Below are 27,127 nucleotides of genomic sequence, written 5' to 3' on the forward strand. Positions count from 1 at the left end.
ATGGTGGAGCCATCTGTTGAGTCTTCAAGGCCTGGAGGCTCAGCAATATTAGAGAACCATGAGTTTGATTCATCAGCTGACATGCAGGTACATGGTTTTGATGATGAGAAACATTAGAAAAAGAAGAAATGTTGGAAGGAGAGACAAGCGTCCGTTCTGAAATAGAGGATCTTACAATTGAATGTGACATGCCAATCCATGAGATTCTCAACCTCTATGTTTATGACTGCACACTTTGGTTACCTGAAGAAGATGAGAAGGAACAGCAGGAGGAGGATGTGAAGATGTTGCTGATGATGATAATGATGATAAGAGTGGCTGTAGTGAGGAATATAAAGAAGAGTATATAATAGTTTCATGTGGTCAGGAGGATGAAACTTAGTCTTCCAATGAAGGTCTCTCACAATCTGTTACTACCCAAGATGTTCAGGAAATACACTTACATTTATGTAAATATTTTGGCACCAGTAGTGAAATAGAAGAAGTATCTGAAGAAGATGAAGATTATATTCGCTCAGATGACTGAAAAAAGGAAATTCTGTTGGGCTCCATGTTTCAAGCTGAGATACTAGTTGGCTTTTGTAGATTCAAAGAAAATGAAAAAGTCTATGACAATGATGATCAGCTTCCATGGGATCCAGAATATTTACCAGAAAATAAAGTGATGGTCGTTCTTAAGGATACATCTAGAACAGGGAGTGAGAAAGGTGTAGAAGAAATTCCTAAAGGAGCTCATATTAAAGACTGTGAACAGGCTTTATATGATAGGTTAAATGCAGTTTTGATACAGAAGAAAATACATGAAATCAGTTTTGTTTTTGTAAACTTGTAGACATCAATGATGTCTTTCCATATTTTTATCATGCCTTTTAAAAATTCATTCTGTATTTTTCCAGATTCTTTACTGTATATGAAAGATTTTTATAGTATGTATGTCTTGACTGACCTGTCCTTTCTTAATACAAAAAAGCTTGTATAATCTTCTTAACTTGTATAGTTGGTAAACTTTAATTGAGGAATCATACTCTGAGTCTTTAAGCTTACATTTTATTTTCCAAAGATTTTTCAAATGAATTTTTAAATATCAGTATAGTTAACCTAGACATATTTCTTATCCAGGTGGTAAACTCACTCATAAAGCATTATTAAAATGTGTTAATTTCAAGCTTCTACTTACCAACAAATAATTTGGGCCTTCTAAATGTCACCATGATATTCAGATTACAAATTGGTTCATATTGACTATAATTTTATAAATTAATTTGGAAGAAAAAATTACCATCAGCTTAAGTGAGTAGAATTATCAAGCAAAATAAAATCCTGTTCAGTTACTATCATGTGGACAATAAGATTTCTCATCATTTCTATTAAGAAAACAGAAATGGAAGGGCACAAGATGTTGCCATATTTCAACTACCAAGGAGTAACTATTGACAACAGCAATATTAATTTTCAAAAAAAAGTAATGATTTTAGAATTTTCAGATTTTTGCAGTTGTAATCCAATTTGTCAAATTTGATACTATTTATTCAAAATGAAACACATTATATATATATATATATATATATATATATATATATATATATATATATATATATATATATAAAACCAGAGAGCTCCTAAAGCTGATAAACAACTTCAGCATTCTGGCTGGATATAAAATTGACTCAATCAAGTCAGTAACTTTCCAGAACAGGCTAAGAATGAAATTAGGGAAAGGACAGCCTGCACGATAGTCATAAAAATTTAAAAAATCATGGTGTAACTATAACCAAGCTAATGAAAATCTGTATGGTCCAAATTTCTAGAAAAGAAAGAAAATGATGATCTCAGAAGATGGAATGTTTTCCCAGGTTCATCAATTACAACATTAATATAATACAAATGTCCATCTTGCAAAATGGAAACTATAGATTCAGTGAAATGCCCATTAAAATCCCAAAGAAATTCTTGGTAGAGTTAGAAAGTTCAATTTGCAAATTCATTTGGAATAACAAAAAATACTGGAGAGCAAAAGCTATCCTCAACAATAAAAGAACTTCTGGGGAATTAACTATTCTCCAGCTGTATTATACAACAATAGTGATAAAAAGAGAAGGAATATTGTCAGGAGCAAACCAGTCTCAACAAAGGAATAAGTAACATTAAATGTCACATTCTATAGCTTTCTGATGGTCTTGAAAAGCAACTATCTATGTAAAGTAATTTGGACTGTTGTACCTTAACTACTCTCAGCTATTTTTAATTAAAATCTTGAAAACCCACTAACAATAAACTCAGAGCTATGAATTTGCTACTTGGCCCTAAACACACAGGTTAAAACACCTCAGTTCAAATTAAAATACAGTTATAGAAGTACTGGGTCTAATCATTGTACTTACAAAAATTTGAATCAATAAAAAGAAATTTAAACCAATGAAACCCTTGATTTTGCATCAAAATAAATTATGTACCATTTAAAAAATATGACTTAGTAACAATTAAGAAGATTTCTATCAATAGGGACTACGGCTATGCAATCAAATCTAACTATTCCTCCTGGTTCCAATTATGACCAATTCTACATTGCCTAGAAAGACAACCTTTAATAGCAACCCCATTCCCTAATATCTGGGAACTGGAACTACAACTCTTTATAAATTCTTCAAACTGAATATGGGCACTGAAATAGTTTTGGAGGGTGGGAGTTGAGGTAATATGGAGGAGTTGGCGGACCTTAAGAAGGCCACACCAGCATTTGTATTAGTCTCTTATGTCTGTGCCCTCACTGGATATGGATGAAAAACCAAGAAATCATGAGTTTAAACAGGTCAGTTCATCATGTCTTATGAGGAGATTCGCCAAGACTCTATATTCTGTAATACATAAATCTCAAAATAATTTTTTTATCATCAAGATAAATTTTTAGTTTGATTCTTTGGAATCTAGTTTTCAGGACATTTTCCTCTATCAAATCTGATGCATATAAATATGGAAGTAGTAAATCCCTTAATTACCTTTTCCAAAAACACAAAGACAAACCCTTTTCACAAATTAGCATATCCTTGAGCAGGAAAACTGGAAAACATTCATGTTTACCTCTCTCCCAGAGGAATAATAGGAACACAAAACACAGCATCACATCCATTTTGAAAATTAAAACAATCTAAAGCAAATGAAGTAACTAGAATACTGTGTTGCTTATACAAGGCCTTTTCTACCCTGCCAAGCAGTAAAACTCACTCAAGATTTCAGTGGAGCCCATGTAAGCAGAATATGAGTTTCCTGTGACTGGCTAAATAGTCTATATCATCTGTCCATTTTGCTCTCTTCCCAGAGCCACAGATATATTTTGGTTGTTTGTTTCATAATGTATTTTAACATTATTTTTATTTTATGTGTATAAGTGTTTGCCTTCATATACGTCTGTTTACCCTCTATCTACCTGGTGCCTGCAGAGGTCAGAAGCGGGCATCAGATCCCCTGAAAGTAAGTTACAGGTGGGTGGGAGCCGGGAGTCAAGCCTAGGTCCTGAGGAAGAGCAGCCAGTGCTCTTAACCATTGAGCCATCTCTCCAGCTCCTCCGTAGCATTTTTCTACAAGTCTTTTGTGTTTTTGCAAAACTGAAATAATCAATGATTGATTGATCATAGTTTTGAAAAGTCTCACACACCTACTTATGCATCTGCTACTAATGATTAGTAAGTAATCAGACTGGAAAAGTTGAGGGAAGAAATGACGAGTTTGCCATACATGTGGCTAGCAGTATCAGTACACATTTTCTTTCGATATATTTTATTAATATTGGTATATCTGTCTGTTGAACTCTCTATCTGAAGCCACAAACATAGATAATTCATACCTGTTCAAACAGGCAATGATTATCATTGCGCTCTCTACTCTGGAGTCAATGACTAATATTCCCTATTCTAGTTCAAATTCAAATAATCCAGAACAAATGAATTAAATTAAATTAATGTGTGTGCCTATATTTAGACCATTCTTGTTTGCCAGGAGGATATAAAATCCAGAATACCCATTAAACTATAAGAAAAATGTCCATCTTGCTAAAAGCAATCTACAGAATCAGTGCAATCAACATTAAACCCCAATAAAATTCTTCATAGAGTTAGAAAGAAAAATTTGCAAATTCATTTGGAATAATAAGAGAGCCAGGATTGAAATTAGTGTCCTCAATAATAAAAGAACATGTGGGGGAATCAGAAACACCTAGCTGAATTACAGAACATTAGTAAGAAAACCTGTGTAATATTTTTACTGAGATAGGCAGGTAGATCTATAGAATAGAATTGAAGCCCCCCAAAATAACCCACATACCTATAGTCACTTGATATTTGACAAAGGAGCCAAAAGCACCCAGTGGAAAGAAGGTATCATTTTCAACAAATGGTGGTGGTTCAATTGGAAGTCATCATTAGAAGAATGAAAAGCCATCCATTTTTATCTTCAAGAAGGAAGCTCAAGCCCAAGTCGATCAAGGACCGCTACATAAAAGCACATTCACAGAAAGTAGTACAACAGAAAGTGGGGAAGAGCCTCACACACAAGGTCACACAAGAAAATTTCATGAACAGAACACCCGTGGCTTATTTCCTCAGTTCAAAAATAGAGAAATGAGACTTCATAAACTTGCAAATTATCTGTAAGGTAAAAGACACTGCCAATAGAACAAAATGACAAGCAAGAGATTCAGAAAATAGCTTACAATTCTTACATCCTATTGAAGGCTAATATCCAACATACACAAAGAAGTCAAGAAGTTAGATTCCAAAGAATCAGTGAACTCTATTAAAAACGGGTACAGATATAAATAAAGAATTTTCAACTGTGAAATATCCAATGGCTCTGAAACACATATAGAAATTTTCAACATAGTAGAAAGACAAATCAAAATAACCCTGAGATTCCACTTCACCCCAGTGAGATTGGCCAAGAGCAAAAACTCAAGGGATATCATGTGCTGGCAAGAATGTGGTGAAAGAGGAACACTCTGCCATTGTTGTAGGTATTGCAAGTTGTTATAACGACTCAGGAAATCAGTCTGGTTGTTTCTCAAAAAAATTGTACATAATATTACCTGAAGATCCAGCTACCCCACTCCTGCACATATATACCCAGAAGGTGCTCCAACACATTATAAGGACACATGCTCCACTTTTAATCATCATGGAAATGCAAAGCATACTTATTTATAAAAGCCAGAAGCAAGATAGAACGCAGGTATCCTTCAACAGAGGACCTGATAGAGGAAAATGTAGTACATTAAAACAATGGAGTACTAATAAGCTTTTAAAAGCAATGAGTTTTTGAAATTGGCTGGCAAATATCTAGAACTAGAAAATATCCTGACTGAGGTAATCCAATAGCAAATGATGACACATGGTATGCACTGACTGATAAGTATATATTAGTCCAAAGCTCGACAAACTCAAGATAGAATTCACAGAACACATGAAGCTCAAGAACAAGGAAGGCCAGTAGATTGTTGTGTCATTCTTAGAAGGGGAATCAAAACACTTGGGATATTCAGAGACAATGTCTGGAGCAGAGACTCCAGTAAAATCCAACTAAAGACTGCCAAACCTGGATATTCATCTCATACAGCAAACCCTGACACTATTGTGGATGCCAAGAAGTGCTTCCTGACAGGACACTGTTATAGTTGTCTCCTGATAGGCTCTGCCAAAGCCCGACAAATACAGAGCACATTCTCACAGCCAACCATACGAATGAGCATGAGACTTCCAGTGGAGGAGTTAGAAACAGGATTGAAGAAACTCAAGTGATTTCTATCTCTTAGGAAGAACAACAATATAAACCAACCAGACACCCTATAGCTCCCAGTGACTAAATCATCAAACAAAGAGTTCACATGGAGGAACTAATAGTTAAAGCAATATATGTATCAGAGGATGGACTTGCTTGGCATCAGTGGGAGGAGGGGCCCTTGGTGCAGTGGAAGCTCCATTCCAGAGTGTAGGGGAATGCCTGGTTGGGGAGTCGGGAGTGGAGAACATCCTCATCAAAGCAGGGCTTGGGGGTTAAGACAGAGGATCTCTGGTGGAATGGGATTGGGAAATGGAATAACGTTTAATATACATAAAGAAAATATTCAGCAAAAAAGAAAATAAAAATAAAAAAACCAAAAAAATTTAACTACAAAAACAATAAAATGAAATAAAAAATACCAAGACTGGCATCTCTCCTCTTTTTCCTGGAGGCAGATGTATGAGGTCTTTGTAGAGTTTTTCATGATGGGTAAGTAAATATAGAGGAGTTAATAATAATACACTAAACAAAAACAAATAGTTCTTCTGAAAAATTATATATAGAGACCACAATTATTCAAACTAACACGGAACCCAAAGACTCTTGAGTGCTCAAAAAACCAGTGCTCTGAAACTTTAACCATTTTCTCCATAAAATTTTTTCATGAAATAAAGTTAACATTATAGGACTTGTATATATACAAACTAAAATTAGAAAAGATAAGAAAAATTCTGCATAAAAAATCAATAATATTTCTAGGAAGGGATGCTATGGTATATTTGTTTTGTGATTCAAAAATAAGTGTGATTTTCTTCTAAATAAAATTAATAATTATTCAACAATTTGGAGTAGTAAATTACAGTACCTAAAAAGATATAATAAGCCATATATATTTAGAAAGAAAGATGGGGATTTTTCTAGAGTATTTCAGTGGAGGCAGAAATAATTTAATCCCTTTGATTTCCACATCAGGAGAGGTGAGACTATAAGATGATGCTACTATGATGAAGAAAAACAGAAGCATGCTAATACACAAATTACATGAGTATGAAACTTTGTAAGATTTCAGTGAATTTACTCATCAGTTAAAATGGTGATTTGTAACAATAGAATATATTGCACATGAAAATATGCTGGCTAATAAAGAAAAATACTTTATGGAATTATGCTATTTTACAAAAGCAAGCCAACCTACATATTTGGAAATTAGAATGCTATATTTAATTCAAACAGTGTCTTATGCTTTTTTCCTAAATTAAATCCTTAAGTGTATAATTAAACATTCCCAAAATTGATGTATTTATAGATTTTAAAATACTATAAATTCATAGGTTTGCCTATAACTTCATTATTGCTTCATGGTGACCTATGATTTTGTAGATCAAGTTTTTAAAAGCGTATTTTAATATATGCAGAGAAGTGTTTGATTGATAGTGGGTGTCAGCATTTCTTGAATACATTTCTGTTAAAGACTGGAAAAGGAAACTAAATATTTTGAAAATAGAGTTGCAGGCAATTGTGTGCAGCAGTGTGAATGATGGGAAACAGACCTGTTTCCTCTGCAAGAATAGCAAGTGTTCTTAACCATCTTCAAAACCATAATTCAATGGGTTATTAACCTTCAGTTCCCTTCAACATATTCCTGAAATAACGTCATAATTCAGTATTGTTAGACTCAAATATGTATTGAAAACTTGCTCTAAACTTTTGGAATATCACAGGAATTTTTCTCCATGTACAAAACTAATAAATAAATTATGCTCTTTGTGATGTTCAATTTAGAGAATTAAAAACCTATGTTTATGTAATATGTATGTTATATTCAGTATACATGTACATATATGTAATTTTAATGTACAAACTGTATTTCTCATAGAAGATAATCAACTGTGGGTACAGTGGCAGCTGGTTAGTGGATATACATAGTTCAAAAGGCAGAGGATGTGTTGATTTATGGTCCTAGGTCCTCATAAACTGTGTCTAATGTATTCAAGTAACAGACTAAATCACATGCATACATAGAGATGGAGTGAGAAACGGTTTACTTGTAATAGCATTTGTATAACAAAGTTAAACTATAATCACATTATTTGAGATGTAAGCTATGGCAAGGCCTTCATTGTCTTCATACATATTTTCTGAAAGAAATAAACATGAAAGGAAATTAGGGCACTAGTTTGAATTCTCAAGTTCTGTGATGGGTCATCACAAGGAGAGAAAAACCAGAGGGATATAAACCCCTCTTACCTTTTATTAAGAACTCATTAATAATCACAGTTGTTTTCACTTATTTCACAATCATCATCATAATTATTTCACCTTCCCTTTATAAAATTTTCACATGATCCACATATTGATGATATCAAATCTTAATTCTTGGTGCTTAGATCTAACAGTTAAGTTCTAAGACCATAGAATTTCTAGCCACTGTCTCCGTGGACAATAAAACGATGGGAAGGATTTAAAATTGGTTATTTTATTTAATTATATTTCAAATGTATCTTTTACTTTCCAGGTTTTCCCACCAAAATCCCATCTTCCTGACCACTGTTACTTTGAGGGATCTCACCCAAGCACACTCCCACTTCCAACTTACCAACCTGAACTCCCCTTACCTGGGACATAGTGCCTTCAAAGAACCAAGGCCCTCACCAACCATTGATGTTAAATAAGGCCATCATCTGCTACACATACTTAGAGACTCATGGGTCCCTCCTTGTATAGTATTTGGTTCTTGGTTTATTCTGTGGGAGCTTTGTATCTGGTTATTTGATAATGTTTTTCCTACAGGGATTCAAACCTTCCCGCTTCTTCAGTCCTTCCCCTAACTGTTTCAACGGAGTCCTATGCTCAATCCAATAGCTGCCTACAAGAATCCAAATCTCTATTAGTCATAGTCCTCTGTTGTCTCTCAGCATGAAGAAATATTAGGAACCTTTTCAGCAAGAACTTCTTGGTGTCAGCAATAGTGTCTGTGTTTGGTGGCTCCATATGTTATGTATCCCCAGGTGGGGCAGTCACGGGATAGCCTTTCCATTAGTCTCTGTTCCACTCTTGGTCCCTGCATTTTCTTTAGAAATAACAAATATGGGTTAAAATTCTTGACATGACTTGTTGGGCCCATCACTCAATGAGAGGATGAGCTTAAACTCTCTGTATGCTTTCTACAGGTTCTCCCTCCTTTTTATTGTGTATTTCAGCTTATGCCATCCTTACTGCATCCTACACATCTCTTGATTTCCAGTCATCTGGGACTTTCTGATGGCTACCCCTAGTTCTACACCATAAAATGATGCACACATCTGAAATTAATAGAACAGAAAGTGGGAAAGGGCCTCAACCACACTGACACAGGGGAAATTTTTCGTGAACAGAATACCAATAGCACAGGTTCCAAGTTCACCTATAGACAAATGGGATTTCATAAAATTGAAAACTGTTTTTAAGGCAAAGGACACTATCATCAGGAAAAAACTGCCACCAACAAACAATCCCTTATCTGATAGAGGGCTAATATCCAATATATACAAAGAACTCAAGAAATTAGACTCCAAGAACCAAATAAACCTATTAAAATGGCGTAGAGTTCTAAAAGAAGAATTCTCAAGTGAGGAATCTCAATTGGCTGAGAAGGATTTAAAGAAATGTTCAACATTCTAAGTTATCAGGGAAATGCATAAATATCCTGAGATTCCACCTCATCTAAGTTAGAATGGCTAAGATCAAAATCTCTGGTGACAGCAGAGGCTGGCAAGGATGTGGAGAAAAAGGAAAACTCCTCCATTGGTGATGGTATTAAAAGCTGGTACATGCACTCTGGATATCAGTCAGGTGTTTCCTTAGAAAATTGGACATGTTATGCCCTGAGTTTATAGCTATATGACCCCTGAGCATATATCCTAAAGATGATCCAACATATAACCTGGACACATGAAAAAGATTATTTGTAGAATCCTTCTTTATAATAGCCAGAAGCTGCAAAGAATCCAGATATCCTTCAACAGAGGAAAAGATACAGAAATTGTGGTACATTAACACAATGGACTAAATACTCAGCTATTAAAACATAACTACATGAAATTCATAGGCAAAATAATAGAACTAGAAAATATCATTCTGTGTAATATAACCCAATCACAAAAGAACCAACACACTTGGTATGTGTACTGGCTGATTTTGTGTGTCAACTTGACATGGGCAGGAGTTATCACAGAGAAAGGAGCTTCAGCTGGGGAATTGCCTCCATGAGATCCAGCTGTGGGGCATTTTCTCAATTAGTGATCAAGTGGGGAGGGACCCTTGTGGGTAGTGCCATCCCTGGGCTGGTATTCTTGGGTTCTATAAGAGAGCAGGCTGAGCAAGTCAGGGGGAAGCAAGCCAGTAAGAAACATCCCTCCATGGCCTTTGCATCAGCTCCTGCTTCCTGACCTGCTTGAGTTCCAGTCCTGACTTCCTTTAGTGATGAACTGCAATGTGGAAGTCTAAGCTCAATAAACCCTTTCCTCCCCAACTTGCTTCTTGGTCATGATGTTTGTGCAGGAATAGAAACCCTGACTAAGACAAATTGGTACCAGCATAGTGGGGTATTCCTGTGACAACCTGACCATGTTTTGGGGAGGATCATGGAAGGACATTGGAACTTTGAGCTAGAAAAGCCATTAGAATATTAAGAGCTCTATAAAAAGTTCTGTAGTCGCTTGGAAGACAATGTTATGAACAGTGAAAAAGATGGAGGCCTGGCTTGTGAAATTTCAGAGGGAAGATTAAAGACTCTTACAGTGGCCATGTTTTGATTGTGAAGATTCTTTGGTTTTAGTTAGCTGGGGCTGAAGAATCAGCTGTGAGTAACAAGATACCAGAACCACTAAAGCAAACCTTTGTGTTACTGGGCCTATTGATGCTGGTTAGCAGGAGCTAAGAAATTAGCGGTGATTAAGAAGAGACCAGCATCACTGAGATGAAATCTTCTTGGAAGTGTTTTCTGAGAGCACAGAGAGTGTGTTCCAGAGATAGCCAGAGTTGTATTTTGTGCTGTGGCTGGACTTGGTACTGTGTAAGAAGTGTAAGCTCAAGAAACCTTTTACTCCCCAACTTGCTTCTTGGTCATGATGTTTGTGCAGGAATAGAAACACTGATGAAGACAGTATGTATATCTTGATAGCAGGATATTTGCTCAAAAGCTCAGAATACCTAAGGTAAAATTCATAGACTACATGAATCTCAAGAAGAAGGAATATAAAAGTGTTGCTCTTCTTAGAGAGGGCAACAAAATACTCTAAGGAGAAAATACAGAAAGGAAGATTGGAGCACAGACTAAAGGAAAGTCATCCATTGAATGCCTCACCTGGGCATCCATCCCAAATACACTCACCAAACAGAGGCACCAGTGTAAATCCCAAGAAGTACATGCTGACATGAGCCTAATACAGCAGTCTTCTGAGATGCTCTGCCAGACCATGACATATACAGAGGTGGATGCTGGCAGTCAACCATTGAAGTGATCACATGGTTCCCCAATGGAAGAGTTAGAGACTCTGACTCTAGGAGTCTGAGGAGCTGAAGGGGTTTGCAATCCCATAGGTGGAACAACAATATCAACCAACCAGAGACCTCAGAATTTAAACCTCTAACCCAGGAGTGCACATGTAGAGACCCATGGCTCCAGTTATATATGTAGCATAGAATGGCGTTGTTGGGCCTAAATTCATGAGGAGGTCCTTGGTTCCGTGAAGGCTCGATACCATGGTATAAGAGAATGTGAGGGCAGAAAGGCAGGAGTTGGTGTGGGTACACCCTCATAGAATCTGGAGGAGGGGGGATAGAATAGATATTTTCTGGGGGAGAAATCAAGAAAGGGGACACCCTGAAATGTAAATAAGTAAAAAAACCTAACAAAAATATGTATATGTATATATGTATATATATGGGCGTGGGTGTGTTTGTGAATAAATAAAGCATACATGATCAGTTTTTAAAAATATCTTTAGAATGAGATTGCTGTATGTATTATTATTATATGCATACTAAAAAAAAGAACAACAACAAAAAAACACTTCCCCTTTAGTAGACTGGGCATTAATTTTTCTGAAAGCAGATTGTGTCTCCTCTGGCTTTTTAAGAATGTTATTAAATAAGCATATTTTATGTTGATTCAAAAATATATTAAATATATTTTAGTTCATCACCTTTAAAATACTCTTAAATATTTGGCTCATATACATTAAAGTCAAAAATATCAAGATGGCCTTCACATAAGTGGTTATGTTAGCTGCATTTCTCTAGTATTGGGTTGACAGAGGATGCAGTACTCTCCTTAGCACAACTAGAAAATAAAATGAAGTATCCTCCTTGAGTCCAAGATGGTTGCATGATTATGATGAGCATTGTTAACCTTAACACTGGTGAATGTTTAATTTTAATGAAACAAAAATATCCTTGCAAAACAAAGAGGCAATATTGACACACACAAGATTGAAGTAGGCACAAGACAGACAGAGAAAGACAGAGTGTACAAGACATTGAAAAATAATTATTTTGTATAACAACATTTCCTGAAATTCATATATAAGTAGATTCCATGTATCCCTACACTAAATAATGTTTTTTACACTACAAATATATCTTTGGTCTAGTAATTGCTGATTGGGAAATATGGGATAAGCAGAGATAAATATGAGAACAAGAACATGTGCATATAAACATTAAAATAGTCAGGTTAGACACAATGGAAACTGTGTGAAAATCACAGAGATATCAAAGGTCCTAATGCTTAAAGACTCAACAATTTGTTATCAATTCTTAATGGTCAAAGCAGTTGGAGAGATCCTCAGAAGTGCTGACATTAACACCAGTCATATGAAAGAGAGGGGGGGAGTGAGGGAGGGGGGGAGAGAGAGAGATTGGGAGTGGGAGAGGAAAAGGGAGAGAGAGAGAAAGAGAGAGAGAGAGAGAGAGAGAGAGAGAGAGAGAGAGAGAGAGATTGGGAGTGGGAGAGGGAGATGGAGACATAGACAGAGACAGAGACAGAGAGAAAGGAAAACAAGACAGACAGAGAGTGACAGACAGAGAGACAGGGAGAGACAGATAGACAGAGACACTGAGAGGGACAGGGATAGTGATAAGACAGAAAGAAAAAAGGGGGAGGGAGAGTGAGTGAGAGAGAGAGAGAGAGAGAGAGAGAGAGAGAGAGAGAGAGCAAAAGAGACTATATGTATCTTCTAAGCATGGCTGTAGGGTCTGTGATGGAGTATATGACTGGTTGATCAATTTCACAGGAATAATTCTACTCATGTGTATAACCTAAGCCTCATGAAAAACATGGGAATTGCCATTTTTTATCTGATTTCCATGATTTCTTTCAGCCCCGAAGAACCTGGCAGCTTGGAATAATTTTTTACTCCATTAACCAAATGGAAGCAAATGGAATTTGAATTGTAAAAGGATATCTCAAAGAGCTGACATGCGTATCATTGGTTTGATTCCTTCCTGATTATTACTGAAAGATATCACATGTCATTATTCCAGATGAGAGTCTTTTAACCATATTTGACTTCTAACATGGGCAAATAACTTGGGATCATGTTGAAAGATTCAAGATTGTTTCTCAAAGACATTTTATATTTCCCTTCTGGCTTTCTTGAAGCACTGCCTCATGATGGTGAACAGACAATGCAGCAACATTCTCTCAAAGGCCTTGTTTTGACAAAATGGGGGTGCATTGAAGTTATACAGTCATCACGCTTACTTTTCTTTGTATGTAGCTATTTCTCAGTTAGGGGGAGCTACCGCCACAGTCACAAACCTTCCAGGTGCCAGTAGGCCATGTTGCTCTGGAATAACTTTGTCAATTCACCTTTTTTCAGAGAAACTCACTTAATTTGTACCACATGAAATTATTCACACTCTATTCAATACTATGTTTTTATAATGAGGGCAACACAAAGGAGCCTTCAAGGAAATGTTTTCTAATTTGAGGACTAGACTTTCTCAAGAGCTAAAATAGATAAAAGAAATGTGTTTGATCTTGAATATTCTTTATGGATGAAGTCAGTCGATGAATTAAGCCCACTCGAACACAGTTCCCAGGAATGTGTTACTACAGCCTTCTGAAACTTCTTAGTTGCTCTTGAATTGATGACATTGACATAGCTCAGCAGAACCCATCATATTGAAGATTATTTTTCAAAGTTGGCTCAAAGGACAGGGAGGAGAAGAACATTTGAGGAGTACAAAGATAGTACAATTACAAGATTCTTGAGATTTACAAGCAGAGGACACATAGATTTTCTATTGTTTTTTGGCCCTTATGAGAATTCAGCCTTCTTCACTGCAAGCAGACCTACATCCACTCACTTGGCTTCAGGAAACAGAACCTTCCATGTTAAAATCCAAGGTCTTCTGCGTCCTGTGTGCTGGTGTCAGCATAAGTGAAGTTGATAGTGATAATATTGAGTTGCATTTGTATAAGTAAAGAACATACAGAAATGACTTAAAACCAACCCCTTTGTACAAAATCTCCATATATTTAAACAATAGATTTAACCACAGAAATAGAGAACAAATTGGCCTAAGGGAAAACAATACTGAAGGATAAACAAACAGAAAACTTTGAAGCTAGGAAGTGTTGGTGCACCAATTCAAACCTATGTGCTGGATTTGTAATCTCCAAATCTCTTAGTCTATAACACACTTAGTGAGTGATCCTCAATTAATATGTTATCTGTAAATATTACACATTGATAGATGCCCCAATGCAATAATTTATTAACTAGGTTGTGTTCCTTAGATGGTCTAATTGGGATTAATCTATGAGAGATTTGCCCACATCTGCAACATCTAAGAGAATTCCTTTAAGGAACATTCCTGCTCTTAATAAGCTTTCCTATTGTTATTAAACATATATAATAATCACTAGTTTTTAGCCCACATCTTTTGAACAGATTTCTGTAGCTCTACAAAAATGTTCTGTGTACAAGTTATGCTATATTGAGAAATGGATGACTTCTTGAACCTAATTATAAAAATATATGTATTCCAAAAATATATCAATAATTATTAAGCTCTTTTATATTGGGACTCCTAATAGGTCCTTTTCTAATTGTCAAAATTGTAATTAGAATCATGCCATCCCCCATGTGTCGCAAATCAATTGCTCTTCAATAGTAACTAGAAGTTCTCCTACTCAGATCACATTCCCAATGTTGTAAATCAATTATCTAAAGGTCATAAAAAGGAACTATGGATTTATTATAGGTGATAGGACAGAAGAAAGATGTAATATTGACTGGTCTTATCTATACAAAACTCCAATAATAACTTAGTTATGGTTTTCAACCTTCATTTAGCCTGTGGAAGAGTGCTAGGTGATGGATATTTAGCTACATAATTACTGCTGATTGTTATGCATATCAACATTCTCTATTTTAAACTTCTATTTCAATTTATGATTTGATTTTTGTGTGAACTGGTGATGAATGTTGTAACCTGTGATCATGCATTCTGAAAGATGTTTAAGTACGAAGTACAAACAGATGAAAAAAGTCAGATTAATTTTTCCTTTCCCTCCTCATAGGATCTTTCTGCATTTCCCCTTAGATAACTTTCTTAGGAAACTGTTTAGAACTTAGTAATAAAGCCTATAAATTACTTCCCAAAATGTCCCCTTTCCCCCTGTGATTTCTACCTAGTGGGCCAAAAGTTAAGAGTCATGAAGTACAAATGCTATTTAATCAATCTTTCCTTGTTTATGAAGAGGTGCTAAGTGTCCTTAACTGCAGTTTCTGGCCTCAGAAGATCACAGACTGCATAATAGATATAGTGGCATGGTAACTTAGACTTGCTAAGTAAATTCTGTATTATTATACTGCAACCCTAATAATCTTATAAGACAAACTGTTAATTCTATACCTCATAAGATAAAGTCTTCCCTTCTTGTGATGTTCTTGCCCCTCACCTGTCTCAAGAGGAACCAACAATAAAGAAAATCCCACTGGGGCTGTCCCCAAGCATCATAGATTCCACAGCTTTTAATATGTGAAAATAAAATATTTTTGGATGCATGATAGCTATTGTATCTAAATTCTAATCAAAGTTGAAGCATAAGGGATTCATTATGCATAATTTACGTAGTACTTTGGCCAAGATTACTCCTGTCTTTACTGAGAACTTTTGAATGATAATGTTTGCTCTTAGGTCTTTCATCATCTTTGTCCAAGTTGATATTTTTCTTTATGATGCATTAATCTTATTCGTGCTTTTCTGGCAATGAAGAAGGTCAGGCAAATGTCACAAGAAGGGTGATATTTAGGAGAATTAACATGGAGCATAGATGATTTTTTCCCCAAGATGTTATGGCCATTCCCACTCACAGGTTCCCATGGCCTCCCTCTGCTCCTCTCTTATCTGAAGGTTAGGTCTGCATGTGGGTGACTCTTATGCTGGTACTATCTCCATTTGGCAGCTGTTCTAAAACTGTGAAATACAACCCATTTCTGGGTTAAATATCTCTTTTATATTGCAACCCCAAGACCATTACAAGCCACTGACATTTATATTAGTATACATAACAGTAGCAAAATTATAATTATGGAGTAGCAACAAAAACATTTTAAGGTGTCTCATGAACATGAAAAACTATATTGAATTATAAAGAATTAGGATGCAAGATAGCAATGTCATAGAGTGTCCTTGCAATTGAAGAGAGTTTTGGTAATACTATGAAAGAAATTTCTGGGCCACATAGGTATATCCTACATCCCAAAATAATGAGAAATTCTGAGATTTTCATATATCTAGGGAGAGTTGCCAAATTACACCACATCCCCTTTCAAAGCCAAACTGCTTATAAACACAAAACAGAACAGAACATGTAAGAAAAAAAAACAGCAAATAATCACTACAGAGAATACATTCCAAAATCTTAGCACATGTAATTATATAAAGATGCTCAAGATATAGAGCAAGGCATTACGTATTAGGAAAAAAATACCTGCAAGGTTGAGGCAAGGTGTGTGGTTGGGTCATAGCCTTAGAATGTCATGAGAGTGTGAAAAATATTGGCCTTGAAGCTAATTGGAGTACAGCAACTTGTTAAACGAGAAAGAGGGACCAAAATATATCAAAGAGGAGGCCATTGATCTTGAATATACTTGTTTACTTAGCATACTCTGTTGTTATCAGATACCAGCAGCTGTTGTGTCAGTTATGTTATTGCCAGGAACATTTTCTGATTTTGCTCGGACCTCAATTGTAGTGCAGTACCAATCAAAGGTCAAGAGAAGTTACGATGGTATCATACAAATAAAGTCACATATACTCTGCAACCTCAGTTTTTTCCACTTTCATATGTGTTTTCTGGAAGTAATCATAAGAGTTCATGATTTAGCAGTACCAGCTCAATCAGCACAAAAATACTGTATGGATACAACAGCATTAAAATTAGTTAGAGTGGGGAGAAAATCAACAGTGGAATCACTTCTAAGCAGAGACATCCAGGTCTCAAACTCAGCTCTCCTCAGCAGGAGAGACACATACTGACACCAGGAGATATTCTTGTCTGTGGCTATTACAGAAAAGACGACAGACCCACAACCATGGCACAACTAGCTCACTAATTATATCTCATCCTACTTCACTGTGTATGGAATTCTATTTTTACTTTCCAAACAAGTCAGTCAACCATAGTCCATACAATTAGCAAGAAGCTTCAGTACACCACCAAAATCTTGCTGGTCTATTTCTCTCTATGGAACCAGATAATAGAGCTCAACTACAAAATTGCAGGTAGACCTATACACATATTTTCTTAGAAAAGAATCCTTCATCACATGTCCTTTCATGTGTTTGCTTTATCAGAATATCCTAGATGCTGTGCCTGCATCAGTGAAACATTTTTCAGAACAACTCTCCCTTACTCAGTGACCTGTGACAACTTCAGGAAAACATTCCTAAATGTCTTCACGCATGAAAATAGCATCCAACACAAATGACTCACCATGAATCTTTAAGTTTCTAAGTTAAAAGAAAGTGAAATATGTTAAATATACATGTATATACAAAATATACATGTTATTTGGATAACAGGAAAACAGGTAGTGGTTTGGAAGTCACATAGTTCTGTGCATTCTACTGAAAATTATTAGGCAACTGAGAGCAAAGTTAGTGGATATGGTAGACAATGAATGTGTTATAAATCATTAGAGAAGGCTCACTCATCCGCAACAGAGATATTAGGGAAGGAGTATATCATTTGCAAGGGATTATGCAGCCACATAAACTGAAAACAGAATCATGAGTAATTGCTAGAAAAAGTAGTTAGAAAAAAATGAGTATGCTTAATAATATTTATAATTTTGAAAATCAGTGAATGAAAGATCATTAGGAGAAAATGATAGAAATGTATGATGGAAAATATTTTAGCTTTTTGATCATGGATATCACAGAAAATTCTTAAATCCCTAGGTCTCAGGCAGTATTTATGTGTATTTATGTTAGGAAGCTCAGCTCACACCAGAGTATTTGAAGAAAATGAACATCTCTGTATTTCTCTAACAATGCTAAATGTATTCTCCTCATACAGCCCAAAACAACTTTATACATAGAGCCAAGGGACTTTATACTTTCTGAAGGGGATACAGACCCATTTATCTTGAAGCCATCTTACAAGATGCAGGAAATGGAAGTAGACTAAGTGTGCATTCACTACTGAATGAGTAATGAACATATGGCGCATACTCAAAATATAAAACTATTGAGAACTTAAGAAAGAAGAATATGAAATTTACAATAAAGAATTAATACTGATGAAACTAAAACTAAGTGAAATAACCCATCCCAGGGAATAAAAACCCATATTTACTGTCTAAAGGTATTCATGGCTTTAAAATGATTGGTGTATTTAAGTTGTAATAGGTACAGATATCAGGAAAAAGGAAAGGATATATGTTGGATAGGACATGTCTGTCAGCTAAAAAGAGGATATATATAAAAAATAAATTTGCGGGAAATGTATATTTTTTATTTATTACTTGAAGCAGTCATGACATATTTATTTGTGATCATTTTCCTGACAATTCCATTACAGTCCTTATCTTCAGTTCTTCAACATGTCCCTTTCCAAACATAATTTCTTCAGATTATTTTAATTTTATATACCAGTAACTCTATATCATGTTGTCTGTCCTAGTGGATGTGAATCAATCCAGTGGACAATAGACAACTTACCAGCAGCCACACTTGTCAAGAAAACTAATACTTCCACAAACAAATTGCCATCCACTACCAATAGGCATTTAGGTAAGGATCGATCATCAGAATCCTATCCCTGTCAATTTAGTTTGGTTTGTTTGTGACTGAGTCTTCTGAAGCTAACCTCTACATTTACACTAGATACTGACAGATTTTAGGCAAGGGTGATTTATTGCTTTTAATTGTACATAAGCTAGTAAGCTCCTCAGGATCCAATTCATAGTTCAGCACAGATTGTCACCTGAGAAAGCACTCCGATGAAATTCAGATCTGTGTAAAAATATAACAGAAAATTGTGAACTTCAGGAAGCATCTTATAGGGAAGAATGAATTTCACAAAGGTGGAAGTATAATAAAGACTGTGTTCATTAAGGAGATATGGTTCAATATTACTTATATGAGATAAAGGAAGCTCTAATTCTGAATTAGGCATTAAATACACCCTTATGTCTACTATATTTCCTGCATCAGCTGTGCTGTTGAGGTAACAAATAATATTTTTGTTTAATGATATACTAACATCTTTCACACATTGTTGAAACTGAAAAGGTCAGTGAAATATCCTGAACAGAGTGATAATTGGAAGAATCAACATATATGTTGCCATTTTCAAAAAGTCAAGAAAAGGTTGGAATTGTCAGGCATGTGAAAAGTCAGTACAACCTAGCACAAGGCATGACTCATGACTATGGTGCTTTTCTGTGACAACCTGGAAAGGATAACTTATCTTCATGCTCCCTTGCTATGTAGTTTTTATGAAAGTTACAGCTCATGGCCTGTTGACAAATAGAGACTACATTCTGGTCTAAGAAAATTGGGTTTCTCATAAATTCAACAAAAGCAGGAAAAACAGTTTCTTTTTAGGATAAGCAAAGTTTATTGGTGAACTTCAATTAAAATACCTTTAGAGTACAGGTCTAAATACCGCATATATATTACCATGAGAGTAGCTATTATTTATGGGACACATAGAGTGTAGTATATGCTGTCCATCGATGAGTGAACTTTTCTACTTTATTCTCTACAATCAGGTGGAAAAGAATTGAGTGACATTCACAGGTATAGCACAGAACCTAGTGAATAACAATACACATGGGTCACACATCTGGGTTTTTCTCTTATGTAACTCCTTCTAAACTACCTCTATGGTAGCATGACAAAAAATGCCACATACACTCAACTAAACCAAGGGAACACAGAAAAATTTCTACAAATATTCGGAGTTAAGAGTTGTTAAAAATAATTCTTTGAAGAGAAGAATGAGAAAGAAATGTTGAAAAATAACAATACAGGCAAGATAATTTAAGTAAGGAATATTAGGCACATAAGAATACCTTTTGAAAAAAATATGGTGAAAATGTTTTTAATAAAAATAGACAAAAATATTGGAACATAAAATGTAAACAATTCCAGCCTCATTTTGAATATGCATAATATGAAGATAAAGTAGCATGGTTGGAAACAGGAATGAAGGCAATATTTTAAATGTAAATAAAGAATATATCTAATAAAAAATTTAGCACCTTCAAAAAAAAGTAAACTATCATAACAGCATTCATTTGCCCCTTGGAGGAGAACATAAAATTTTTTTCCATGCTCACCTCCATAATTCTATCCATAAGCAAATTAAATAGAACAATTTAAAAAGTGGAGCTGTTTATGGACTTTTGAAATGTAAAATGCTCAAAACACACATCACCAAATTACAGATTCAGGACCCAGGTGAACCTCATATGTGTTGTGAGGTCACTTTTGCTTGGATTTTAGTGATTTAATAGGTCTCTTGTTTCACTAGACAATGCTGTTGTTATTTGGCTATACCAAGAAAATAGTAGGCACTGTTATTCATTTTTAGCAGGTTAGTGATTCCAGTTGTCTTGCTATAATTGAAATTTTTATATCAATAGCTTCAACTCCATCAGTATTACTTAACTCTAGAATATATAAGGAAGCAAAAAAGTGATAGTGTTAAGATATACTGATCAGAGAAATTGGCAACATTCCATTTGGAATAAAATCATCACTGACATTTATATTTATTAATATATATATATATATATATATATATATATATATGTATGTATGTATGTATGTATACACACATACATACTATTCCTACCACAATGAATAGTGATGCAGAGATAATGTCAGCAAATAGAAAAAGTATTTCATATATTAATAGTCATTATCTTCACTATCTAGGATAGTCTTTTACGCAAGGTTTTCTTCTAAATTATTCTTATTTTTGTACCATTAAAATAGGGACACTCGCAGCTTTTTCTTACATCTTCCTGATTGGCAAAAAGCCCAGGTTGGAGTAAAGGATGCACGATTTCCTGCTTTGAGAGTTATGAAATAGCATAGTGTGGAATTCAATGGTGACATTCTTCTGACCATCCTTATAAAAGCAGTGTCTTTTTCTTTCAGCACAGACTTGGGAGAAACATCAGAACCTCTACCAAGATGCTGGTGGTCCTGTTCACAGTGCTCCTGTTGGCCCTGAGCTCTGCTCAGGAACCTGGTGAAGGTACGTTAATATGTGTGTGCATGTTATGACTCTCTTTAAAGCACAGGAGACAACACTTCAGGGGAGGAGAGAAATGGAACCCAGGACAGGTAATGAGAGATGAATGAGACCACACAATGCTTTTTAAAAATAGAGAGTCTCAGATTTGAAGGCACTGTTGTAGTAAAACTAAACTGCATATGCCAGTAGCCTTGCTCTACTGTTGATCAAGGGAAGACTACAGAAAAACAGATATGAGACCCATTTGAATGATGACAACTCAAGTAATAACCCTGAAACTGTAATACAGAAAAATAATAACATCTTACCGTTTTTCATTTTTCCACACTGTTTCAACACTCCAATGCATTGTGGGTATATTTTTTATCCTTTACTCAAATGCTTAACCTTATGAATTTTATTTGCAAAGACTAAAATTTAGACGATAGAAAATTTGAAAGAGATAAATAATTTAAATCACACAGAGATAGAAATGTAGATAGACCTAAAGACAGACAGACAGACAGTCAGTCAGACAAACAGACAGACAGACAGACAGACAGACAGACAGATAGATAGATAGATAGATGGCTTAATCACTGTAGGCAGCAAGATTCTAATTAAAATTTAGACAACCAAAAAGAAAATGTTATGTGTAACTTAGCCATTGCCCCTCATTGACATAGTCACCAGAGATACTGCAAATGAATGCTACCTGGGCATTTTCCTAACAGTTAAAATTCCCCCAGGAAATCACAGATTGTAGCTAAAGTCACTTGGCAACTCTCGGATTGTAGTTGCATGTGTGAACTCACTTTGAGTCTATCATTTGCTTTGCTATACAATGGCCATCCATCAAAACTCTATTTGGTATAAAGCAAATACCAAAACTCTTTAATCTCCTTATGTATCTTTAGTAATGAGGAAGTTTTATAACTCTACACTGTATTAAGATCTCTCTTTTTACTACTTAGGGAATGTAGGTTTCACAGAGTTAAAGACAAAAATGATCCAACTTTGATAATAAGGAACATTAAATGGATGGACAACAAATTACAATAAGCCAGAAGTCTAAATTCCTGACAAAAAGAAATTTACCTTTTCTAAAACAGAGGAATAGTTGATGGGAGATAAAATTTAGATGAAGCTCCCTAATTTGAAACTTCTATGGAAACAAGATTTTTTCATTGTCATCTTCCAACTCCTTGTTGAATCTATTTCAGTTGATTTCAGCAGGAAAAGCACAGAAGTAATTGTTAGTGTCTCTTTTCTTTGTGACTCTATACTGAGAGAATTATATTGAGTCCATCAAATACAAACTGTGATGAATTTATTAAGTGAGAACTATGTAGGCTGTGATTTTTAGACTCTTCTTCCACAGATAATATTTCTCCATATGATGCCAATTTTCTGAGCAAACTGCATGGATTTTACCATGAAACTTAATGATTTGACCTAAGTTCATAAAAAGACCACTTTCCCTAAACTCTAAGAAGTAAGAGAACTTCCACATATGAACTGATTTATCTTTTAATTAGTCCAAGGAAACTGTTCCTGAATAATCTGCATTAGGTCATCAAAGGCCATGGTTTAACAGGAGCTTTCATTGAAACTATAAAAGGTTACTATCTAGAAATGTGGAAGTGTCTTTGGCATAAAGGAGAACAAAGGTGAGTACAACTAAACTCATCTATTATTTGCTTTTATGACTCAGAACTCCAGAACCAAAACCAGAGGCCTCGTCCATCAGGATTCCAGCCAAGACCCCCTGCTAATGGGAACCAGCAGGGTCAACCCCCACAAGGAGGCCCACAGCAGAGACCTCCTCAAGGCCCACCTCCACAAGGAGGCCAGCAGCAGGGATCTCCTCAAGGACAACCCCAAGAAGGAGCCCCACAGCAGAAACCTCCTCAAGGCTCACCCCACAAAGGGGGTCCACAGCAAAAACCTCCTCAAGGGCCACCCCACAAAGGGGACCCACAGCAGAAACCTCCTCAAGGCCCACCCCCTCAGGGAGGCCCACAGCAGAAACCTCCACAAGGCTCATCCCAACAAGGAGGCCCACAGCAGAAACCTCCTCAAGGCCCACCCCAACAAGGAGGCCCACAGCAGAAACCTCCTCAAGGCCCACCCTCACAAGGAGGCCCACAGGAGAGACCTCCTCAAGGCCCACCCCCACAAGAAGGTGAGGAGCAGGAATCATCTGAAGAACAACTCCAACAAGAAAGTCAACAGCAGAGACCTGCTCAAGGCCAAAGACCACAAGGAGGTCCTCAGCAAAGACCCCCTCAGCCAGGAAACTCACAAGGCCGACCACAAGGTCCCCAATCTGGCAGACCCCAGGGACCTCAGTAAACCAGAATTCTGTGACAGGTATGATTCATATTTATCCCCTGGTGGGTAGCAGTGGAAAAATCTACTCCATAATTTATGTGTCAGAAATTAGCCAAAATAAATATGTAGTGATAACCTTGTCGTAGACCCAATATCAAATATTATGACTGAGATTTCTTTCTCTGCTCTGTAATATGAATACATTAGTTTTTCTGTTTTTTTTTTTTTTCAGAAATTGAGTAAGAAGTTGATTTCCCTCACAAAGTGCTTCCACTGCCATGAGGGAGCACAACCGGAGCTTCAATACATTAATAAAATATTCAGCATTCAACTTTGATTACTGTCTTTCTTTCTGGGTGTCCTTCCATCTGCAATTTCAGCGCTGAAAATAATCTAAGGTCATCAATATTTTCTCATTGTTTCTTCCTGTAATATATTTAAAAAATTTATAAAAGCTAAGGCAGGAGAATATGGTTATGGATACCTTGTAGCATTTATAGATACTTTCTCTAGATGGTTGAGACTTTCCCCAATAAGCAGGAAACAGCTGCCAGGGTTAGAAGAAATTTCCCGAGTTTCAGAGTGAACAAGGTAATTGGATCAGACAATGGTTCTGCTATTGTTTCTAAGATAAGTCAGAAATTGACAGAGATATTTGGGACTAATTAGAAACATTATTGCATGTACTGTCCCCAGGACTCAAGACAGGAAGAGAAAACAAACAAAACCCTATGAGAGGCCTTAACTAAATTGACCTTAGAGACTGGCTCAGGCTGGGTGGTACCTCTCCCGTTGTTTCTGAACAGCTCCTGCCATTTTAACCTGACTCCTCCCTGAGATCCTCTTTGATACCCCAACTTCTTTGGCATACACTGGGCCCTTCCAGGAGGTATCCCACAACATGAAATTTGGCTCAAACTGTCTGCCTTAAATGTTCCTGGCATGCCAAAACTCCTCACTGCTTCCAGACAGGTGGCTGGATCTGTATAAGAAGGCATCAGGAGCAGTTACTGAAACCCTGATGAATAAAGCACTCACCAACCTCACCAGACCACAGAGACTGACATTAATGATGGGATAGCTCTCCTACCATTTATGCTCTTCAGGCCTTTGTTCTCTAGGCTCAAGGTACTCGAGTGGGTGAGGTGGTGAGCATAGAAGCAGCTTCCAGAGGTCTACTCAGGAGAAGGAGACTTGCAAGTCCCACATTGCTTCCAGGTTGGAGATTCAGTCTACATTAGATGCCACCACAAAGGAAACCTTGAGACTCGGAGGAAAGACCATTATCTTGTACACTTGGCCACCCTGCTTTCTGTTTGATGAGACCCTTAGTAATTTTCTCCTGTTGCTTACATTGGGGCCTTGCATAATTAATAGGGTTATTGCTTTTGTTGGAGAGCGAGTGAGTGCAGTCCAGATCATAGTACTTACACAACAGTACAAGGGCCTTCTGAGCCTAGAGGAAACTGACCTTTAGTCCTCCCCATTCTAAGATTAGAAGTATTAACAAGAGAAAAAATGGAGAATGAAAGGATAAAAAAATAGAGCCTAACTCACTAATGACCCAGGTCTTTTTTAGAAACTATATGAAAGGTCACATACCTTGAGGCCACTCTTTGTTAGGAACTAAGCAAAAGGGTCTTGAGTAAGTGATCCTGGCCCCATAAGGCAACAGGAAATGAGCTAACTACCTGTGGCTATGGAACACCGAGAAAATTTGAAACTGATTGGCCAACAGAATGTGGGCTAGGATAATCCAAACTGATTGGCCTAAAACTATGGAGTGGTACAAATCAATTGGCTTGCTCTACACAGGTTCTCAATGATAAGAAATGATTGGTTTGTGATTCACTGGCATTGTTACAAACCCATAAAAGCTGTCCCGATTCTGCACTTGGTATTCCACAGTCCTCTACCCCTATGCAGTGTATGACTGTGGACCCCAGAGCCTCTGGAATAAAAATCCTCTATCTATTGCATCAAGACCTTTTCTCATGAGTACTTTGGGTGTCACCTTCTGAGGAGTGGGACACTGGGGTGCCCTTGGATTTTTCAGGTCTTACACTAAGCCTCTGTTTTTATGAAAGCACAGTTCAGTTATGTGAAGAAGAGGAGGAGGAATAGAAGGAGGAGGAGGAATGTGAAGGTGATGATAAGGTTGATAATGATGATAAGAATGACTGTAATGGGGCAATATAAAGAAGAGAATATAAAGCGTTCATGTGGTCAGGAGGATGAAACTCAGTCTTCCAATGAAGATCCCTCACAATCTGTTAATATACAAGATGTTCAGGAAATCCACGAAGGTTGATGTAAATATTTTGATACCAGTAGTGAAATAAAAGAACAATATGAAGAAGATGAAGATTATATTCCTTCAGAAGATTGAAAAAGGAAATCATGGTGGGCTCCATGCTTCAAGCGGAGATTCTATTTGGTGTTTGGAGATTCGAAAAAAATGAAAAAGTCTATGAAAATGATGATCAGCTTCTCTAGGATCCAGAATATTTACCAGAAAATAAAGTGATTGTTTTTTTTTTTAAGGATGGATCTAGAACAGGGGACCAGAAAGGTCTAGAAGCAATCCCTGAAGGATCTCATATAAAATAGGAATTAATGTGTGAACAGAGGAAGAATGCAGAAAATATTAGCAAGGGCTGAAGCCTATGGAAAATGTTTTCACCTGATTCAGGCTAATAAAGTCTGAAGAAGATCAGTCGGTGAATATGTATCATTCATTTGGGCAAAAGTCTGGGCATTATTTCTTTGCTCAGCAAACAAGGTTTGGAAAAATTAATATAATCATCATTCTGGTGTAATGGATTACATGGATTAACTTTTGGATGAAAGTGAAAGTGTTGCTTCTAGCCAAGCACTATCCCCTCCCCCAACTGTCTCAAGTAGCAGTAACAGCCAGTCAGAGAAAGAAGATTGAACTATCAGTAACAGTAATCTTTTAGACCAGGAGAAATACTGAACAAAGTAAATGAAAATTTGAAGGCTTACTCTTTAATGGACCAACAGGTAAAACTAAGAAACCACTTCTTACAGAAATGAACACTAATAGTTATGAAGCAATTAACCTGAAAACTGATCCAAAACTTGCCCATATTACTGCAAGAAATGAAAATGATTTTGGTGAAAAAGAATGAGAGACCTGCTAAACAGTCATGGATAAACAGCAGTGGGAAAGAAAGTCCAGGCTCCTCTGAGTTTTCCCAGGAAGAAGTCTCACATGGGAAGTTTCAGGAACAAGAAAATACAAATGACTAA

The 27,127-nt window shown here is 36.3% G+C and overlaps 1 pseudogene; it reads left to right on the forward strand.

The window, feature by feature from the left end:
* LOC127678149 (mesoderm induction early response protein 1-like) lies at positions 1–27,127 on the forward strand (annotated as a pseudogene).

The sequence above is a fragment of the Apodemus sylvaticus genome, chromosome 2 (assembly GCF_947179515.1).
Source record: "Apodemus sylvaticus chromosome 2, mApoSyl1.1, whole genome shotgun sequence".
In the NCBI taxonomy this organism is placed as follows: Eukaryota; Metazoa; Chordata; class Mammalia; order Rodentia; family Muridae; genus Apodemus; species Apodemus sylvaticus.